Here is a 7,952-nt window from a genome sequence, read left to right as displayed (position 1 = left end):
ATTCCCAAACATTGTCACCTCTTTCATCAACTTTGGATTTTTAAATCCATCTGAAATCTGAATAACTAAATTTCATTTACAAGTGCTATACTTGTTTGTTCTGTTAGGTATGGGAAAAAAATTAAATGGTTGGTGTAATAAAAAAATTTAGGTAAAAAAATTACTATTTGTAGTGGAGTTATGAGTTTTGAACTTAATTCATGGGTTTTGTTATATTAATTTCATGATTGGCCTGCTCTTAATTTTTTTACTGCCAAAGACAGGTTCAATGGTTGTCAACAAAAACCAGAATTTGTTTTGGGGGTCTAGGTCTTAGGATTTTAGAAGAGACACTTAGTAGTGTTGGCTCACTTGAATCAATCGTGGACTTGAAGTCAAAAAAGTGTGGTTGGTTAATTTTGTGTCTTTTTTCTACAGTCTGCTCACATATACAGGCGTTTTGTGTTTTCTCTATATTCCTAACTGAAAAACATACAGCAAAATTGCTACACTTTTTGTTTTCTTCAGATTAGACTCTGTGGGATGGCGTAAATTGCAGAAGATGGTGTAAATTGCAGTGATTATGAGCATGACATAGAAAATGATTTGTGGGATGGGAATGAAGAAAGTGGAGGGTACTGGTCAGGGATATATGACAGAAACAAGGCTCATACAAAGCCACTTCTTATGAAGGGGACTAACACCACTCTGCCCTATTGAAAGCCTTGACTATGAGTAAGCAACTTGCTTTCTTTTTAATTTTGAGCTTAAACACACTATTATGTTTTAAGGAACATGGCTGGCATACTCTTTTTTTATTAGGTTAAATATGTTTATGGTTCTTATAAAATTTTAAATTTTTAGTTTTAGTCTCTATAAAATATATTTAAGCTGCTTCAGAATTCAGCAAGAATTGTTTCTATAAACTGCATATAGAGGAACTTTTATCACTTCTGTCACTTTATTTTTTGGGTTTTCCTGTCTGCCACCTGCTTTTTGTTTCTTTATTTCAATCATACATAGTTCAACATAAATATCATCTCCTTCCAGCTACTTTCTCACATGATGATTCCTTTTAGTAACTATATGTTTAATTGCAATTTTGCATTGGTGTCTTTGCATCATGTGCTTCCACTGTTTGATCACTCTTAAATTTTGTTAATAATTAAACTAGTATATTAGGTGGTATAATATATAGAATAAATGTTTTTTATATAATTAAAATTTATAATAATTTTTTTAATATATAAATTATATTATAATTAAAAAAGTTAAAAATAAATATCATCCACCATGTAGATTATATGTTAAATTTAAAAGAAATAATTTATTTAGTGATAAAATGTTATTTTTAAATATTTGATAATTTCTTTTAAAAATTATTAAAATTTAATTTATAAATAAAGATGAAAAAGAATAAATTGAAAGAAATAAGCGGTTAAGAAAATCAAACATATAAACAAAGATAAATTTAAAGGAGAGTGATTTGAGACAATTGAGAAAGGATTTTTTTAACTAGTTGTTAAATCAAATTAAATTTCAAATTCAAATTAAAAAGCATGTTTGAAAAAAAAAAACTAAATTAAATGCTTAACATATAAACTTAGGATAAAACATGTCTTATTGAGAGTAATAGCAACTCATAAAAATAAAAATAAAAATAATTAAAAAAAACTCCTAAAAACTCTCTTGTTGGAAAATAATTAAGAATAAATTTAAAGGAGAGTGATTTGAGACAATTGAGAAAGGATTTTTTTAACTAGTTGTTAAATCAAATTAAATTTGAAATTAAAATTAAAAAGCATATTTGAAAAGAAAAACTAAATTAAATGCTTAATATATAAAATTAGGATAAGAAATGTCTTATTGAGAGTAATAACAACTCATAAAAATAAAAAATTAAAAAACTCCTAAAAACTCTTTTGTTGGAAAATAAGTCCTAAAAACACTTTCATTCAATGCAGATATTTTAATGTAGAGAAAGGATGCTCTTAAACAAATATGGCAGATTGGTAGTTTTGTAATTTATTTTCATCAAACAGTCAAAATTTTAGCGTGTGTGGGATAAATCACTAAAATTTGTGCTCAGTGTCGTTTGTTAACTTAAACCTTGTTTGCAGTTTTGCTTCCTCATGATGTCAGAGTCCAGTTGTTTCAAATTGGAGTTTATGCTACCTAGAATGTCTTTGTTTATAAACCATATATATTGCCAAACAAAACCTTCTATCTTGTAGCTTAGCAAATTAGTTCTACAAATGTCTTGAGTTTGAGTCCTAGTATGCAATTGCGTTAAACACTCAGGGAGAGATCTTTGTCGCCTATAATATTCCTACTAATCTAAGCACGACTGTCTCCGGTGTAGGCCTACTATGCAACTACGTATAAGACGATTAGTCCAATTATCCTCAGAATAAAGGAACATTGAGGCTCATATGATTAGTGCTGTGTTAACTAATTTAAACAGTAAAGGAACATTGTCCATTACTGACAACAGCGGAATATTTGAAATCTGTCAATGGAATCCAGTGAACTAGAGACCATTTAAATTTATCCTTGTTTCTAATACATTAAATTGCAAAACACAAGGAAGTCAGCATCACAATATAATTATACAGCTGTAAAACAGAACATACCTTCCAAGTGAAAGCAAATTACCAAGAGTGAATGCTATCGCAAACTTGATTAGTTTGAAGAAAACAAGCATAGACTGTATCATAGGAGAGGAAATGCCATTTATTAGTGCTTATTCTTGTCTGCCAATATTCTATACAAATTGGAATCGGTCATCATCAACATTTGGAGTCTTATTTTTGTGATAAGTGGAGCTAAAGCCCCAAAAGCAACAAACTAAAAATCATGAGGAAAAGCAGTTGAAGAAGCATATGCCAACACGACATGAAAAATAAAATAAGGAACAAAATAAAAAATTCTCTAACCACTTTCCAAAGACTGAACAAAGTTTGCAAGAAGATCTACAACCTAATTGGCTTCTCGCAGTGTATGAAACCTCTCTAAATTTCCTTCAATCCAGCAAAATCTCAAAATCCGATTCACCAAACCAAAGCAAGAATGAGAACCAGGACATGACTTGGTAAAGAAATTAATCACAACCTGAGAATCATATTCAGCTGTAAAACTTCTAAAGCCATGCTTCCACGCAATATCAATATTCGGAGTCTAGAGACTATAGTTGAAAAAAAGTTGTATAATTTTTAAAACATAAATTTGTAAAACATCAATAGTTTTGAAAAAAAAAACACTATATAATTTAGGAACAGAGGGAATAACATTTCTACTAAACTCAACTCGGTCAAAACATTAAGTTTTAAAACCAAGTTAACTCTTCCTAATAATTAAGTGCTTAAGAGTTGAAGTATGGGATGAGATAGTATATATTCAAACTTCAATGCCACAAATGTACCCTGAAAAAAAAAACTCAACCCAGTAATTCTATTTTCTTTCAATTCCAACCCGGTAGAGGGATTGGGTGGTATATTTAAGATTGTAAGGATCAAATCCTGCCCATTGTTCCCCTAGTTCATACTATTTGAGTAGTGCAACAATGGCACATGAAATACAGCCACTTGGCAATCTTTTATTTATTTATATATTAGTCTTGGGTGGTAACAGTCATTTGGAAGGTAGCATAGAATGTAGCATGCCATGAAACCAAACAAATAAATATCGAAAACTTGGGTAAGCATCATTTGGAAGCCTGAATCTGCATTTCGGATTTAGAAAGTATTAACTTATATACATTCCTATTCTATTTGCATGATATGGTGATTTGTCAAGGAAAGGGAAAATGCCCCTCAATTAACAAGCAACAATTTTCACAAAAATTAATAATATTTCCTTTTCTTTTTCCTTGATTCAGAAAAATGATGTAGCATATCAAATTGAAAAAAACCTTGATAACTTGTAAGGGCATGTTTGTATATATTGAAAATGTAATTGTGGTAGTGTGAATTCCAATGTCCTTTGAAAATGTATATTGGAGGGAACTAGTTACTTGAATGATTGCTAGCATATCCCATTAAAACATTGTCCTTGTTTATGTGGTTTCAATCCCACTTCATGTGATGCAACGGCAGACGTGTTACGTGTATGTTGTGTTTGTATGTTAGGGACTGCCAACAAATTAGATTCTCAAATGCGAATCAGGAATTAGAAGAGTATTCTGTTTTCTCTTTTTGTTGGATAGGTAGACATAGTGTGTCTTAATTGAGATTAGTGTTCCACTATCATGTTAACCAGACTGTTTAAGCGGTGAATTCTGTATAGAAGTGTAGGGGTTGGTTCGATAGTTGCTCTTGCTGCCACTGTAGTTGTGATGTTGCTAAACCTTCCTATGGCATCATTGCAAGAAAAATTCCAAGGAAAGATAATGGAGTTCAAAGATAAAAGAATGAAGGCAACGTCTGAGATTCTGAATAGTATGAGAATTCTAAAACTGCAAGCATGGGAGATGAAGTTCCTATCAAAGATTATTCAGCTTAGGAAGACTGAGGAGACATGGCTAAAGAAATTTCTAGTTGGTACAGCAATTGTTAGATTTCTCTTCTATAACACCCCAACTTTTATTGCTGTGGTTACATTTGGTGAATGTGCTCTTATCGGAATCCCACTTGAATCAGGAAAGGTCTTATCAGCACTTGCAACATTCAGAATTCTTCAAATGCCCATATATAGTCTTCCTGACACCATTTCAATGATTGCACAAACTAAGGTTTCCCTTGAAAGGATTGCATCATTTCTTCGTCTAGATGAGTGGAAGACTGATGTAGTAGAGAAGCTTCCACGGGATAGTTCTGATAAGGCAATTGAATTAGTAGATGGAAATTTCTCTTGGGATTTATCTTCCCCTAATCCAACATTGAAAAACGTAAATCTCACAGTTTTTCATGGTATGAGGGTTGTTGTATGTAGTAATGTTGGGTCAGGCAAGTCCAGTTTACTTGTATAATAGGGGAAGTACCAAAGATATCTGGGACCCTAAAGATATGTGGTACAAAGGCTTATGTTTCTCAATCACCATGGATACAGAGTGGCAAGATAGAAGACAACATATTATTTGGTAAAGAGATGGATAGGGAAAAGTATGATGAGGTGCTAGAAGCATGTTCCTTGACAAAAGACCTTGAGGTTCTACCATTTGGTGATCAGACCACTATCGGAGAGAAGGGAATCAATTTGAGTGGTGGACAGAAGCAAAGAGTGCAAAGAGCCCGTGCTCTATACCAAGATTCTGATATATATCTGTTTGATGATCCCTTCAGTGCATTGGATGCTCATACAAGATCCCATCTCTTTAAGGTACTATCTTACCTAAACTCTACTGTTTTGCTACAGAATATTGTTTACAGCTATAGCTTCCCAGAAATGGATTCTACTTTCTTTTGTAATAGGCGATATACTTCAAACAGAATTACACTAGTTTTGTTATGTATATGGATGTACAGGATGCTATCTAATTTTCCATTTACACTACATTGTTTCAGGAGTGCTTGCTTGGCCTTTTAAAATCAAAAACTGTTAATTATATAACTCATCAAGTAGAGTTCTTATCTGATGCTGATCTAATATTGGTGAGTGAATCATAGACTTCTCACTAAAGAATTCAAAAATCAGCATTTAGTCAATTTACTATTTTCTCAGTATTTTTCTCTTGCTTACCATTTATTTAGGTCATGAGAGAAGGAAGAATAACTCAATCAGGAAAATACAATGACATTCTCAGGTCAGGCACTGATTTTATGGAACTTGTAGGTGCACACAAAGCAGCTTTGTCTTCAATCAAGTCCTTGGAGAGAAGGCCAACATTTAAAACATCAACTACCACCAAGGAGGACACAAGTTCAGTAAGTTGTTTTGAACTTGACAAAAATGTGGTATATGATCAAAATGATACGTCAGATGACATAGTTGAACCCAAAGGACAACTAGTTCAAGAAGAAGAACGGGAAAAGGGTAGAGTAGGGTTTAATGTCTACTAGAAATACATCACAACAGCTTATGGAGGAGCTCTTGTACCCTTCATATTACTTTCAACGATACTCACTGTGGCTTTTCAAATTGCTAGCAATTATTGGATGATTTTGGCTACTCTTATGTCTACAACTGCAGAACCTGATATTGGAAGCTTTAAACTTATGGTTGTCTATGTTGCTTTGGCAATTGGAAGTTCCATTTTCACCTTTGCCAGAGCATTTCTTGCTGTGATAGCTGGATACAAGACAGCCACTGTGATCTTCAATAAAATGCATTTGTGCATTTTTCGAGCACCAATATCATATTTTGATGCCACCCCGAGTGGGCAAATCCTTAATAGAGTATGTCATACTATGTTGAAAATTTTCATGGTTTAATTTTAAAAGACACCTTATTTACCTGATATACAGGTTATTGCATTGTTTTGAAAGTTTGATTCCTCTATTTTTTATTTTTTTTTACAAATGACCTTATTGCAGGCTTCCACAGACCAAAATGCACTAGATATGAACATTTCAAATCTAGTATGGGCAATTGTCTTCAATCTGGTTCAAATATTGGGAAATATTGTTGTGATGTCTCAAGCTGCATGGCAGGTGTTTATAGTATTGTTTCCAGTCACGACAGCATGCATATGGTACCAGGTAGCTTTTTGGATAATGTCACCAAATGAATCTAATTTTGACTTTCATTCCTCCTATTTTATTTTCCAAGGCACGTGTTTAATGTGTATTTAAATTTTGTTACATAAGTTTTGAGAGGAATAAAATTTTAGGAACTGGATTAGGGGCAGTTATGACAGTTAGTTCTATACTAGAAATTGTAGGATGACCATTATGTGTAGAAAATAGTTACAGGTAGTTATGTATTAAGGATATATTATCTAATAGTAGGTGTGTAATTAGGAAGTGTGAAATTATTTTCTATTTGTGGACAAAGAATACTCTCCGTAGAAGACTATTGTCTCTGGAACAACAACTGTATTGTTGTATTTGTGTAATAGGAGACTTTTGCCTCTGGGACAACAAGTGTATTGCTGCATTGTCTGCGATTTAAGTGTTTGATATTATATTTTATTACTTTATCAACTGGTGTTCTATCAGCAAAATGAAACTCATTGATATTATTATGCCAATAATATCACTATATATGCTAACAGAGTGCTTCAATAAATGCAGCGATACTATTCTGCACCAGCAAGGGAGTTGGCACGATTAGTAGGTACATGCCAAGCTCCAGTAATACAACATTTTTCTGAAACAATTTCTGGATCAACAACCATAAGAAGCTTTGAGCAAGAATCAAGATTTAATGACATAAATATGAAATTGATAGACAGATATTCCCAGCCCAAATTATACAGTGCTACTGCAATTGAATGGCTGAATTTCAGATTGGATATTTTATCCACTCTCACATTTGCCTCCTGTTTGGTTTTCTTGATATCTTTTCCAAATTCAATGACTGATCCTGGTGAGTACTTCAAACTACATACATTCACTAGTCATACTTGACTCCTTATGAAACTAAGCACAAAACTTGATTCCTTTTTTACTTCAAATGTGCTTTTTTTTAAGGTATCGCGGGATTGGCTGTGACATATGGACTTAATCTAAAAACTCATCATTCTCAAAGATGACACAGATACAACTAATAAGAAAATAGGTAATAACACTCCCAAGTCAAAAGAAAATTTGAATTACTTGATACAAACACACACAACAATCTAAATAGGAAGAAATAAGGCACATGACCACAAGCCTCAAGTTTTTGTATTAGATAAAAAAAAGTAAAATCACTAGCAACACGAAGAAAGGGTTCAGGGATCAGGATAAACTCACCTTTCAAATTTTGAAGCCACAAGCAAGCTGCCCTTCGTCCGTGTGTTGCTAATCGAGAAAGGCAAAATAAAAGCCCCTACCTACCAGCGAAACAAAAACCGTGTCTTGACAATGCCATTCATTACACATTTTCAAGCAAGC

The 7,952-nt window shown here is 32.9% G+C and overlaps 1 pseudogene; it reads left to right on the top strand.

Moving 5' to 3' along the window:
• The first annotated feature begins 4,252 nt into the window (after positions 1–4,252).
• On the top strand, positions 4,253–7,609 carry LOC114405054 (annotated as a pseudogene).
• The last annotated feature ends 343 nt before the right edge of the window (positions 7,610–7,952 follow it).

Source organism: Glycine soja, chromosome 3, assembly GCF_004193775.1.
Source record: "Glycine soja cultivar W05 chromosome 3, ASM419377v2, whole genome shotgun sequence".
In the NCBI taxonomy this organism is placed as follows: domain Eukaryota; kingdom Viridiplantae; phylum Streptophyta; class Magnoliopsida; order Fabales; family Fabaceae; genus Glycine; species Glycine soja.
The sequence above is the reverse complement of the archived record's forward strand: the minus strand, read 5'-3'. Positions and strand labels throughout refer to the sequence as shown.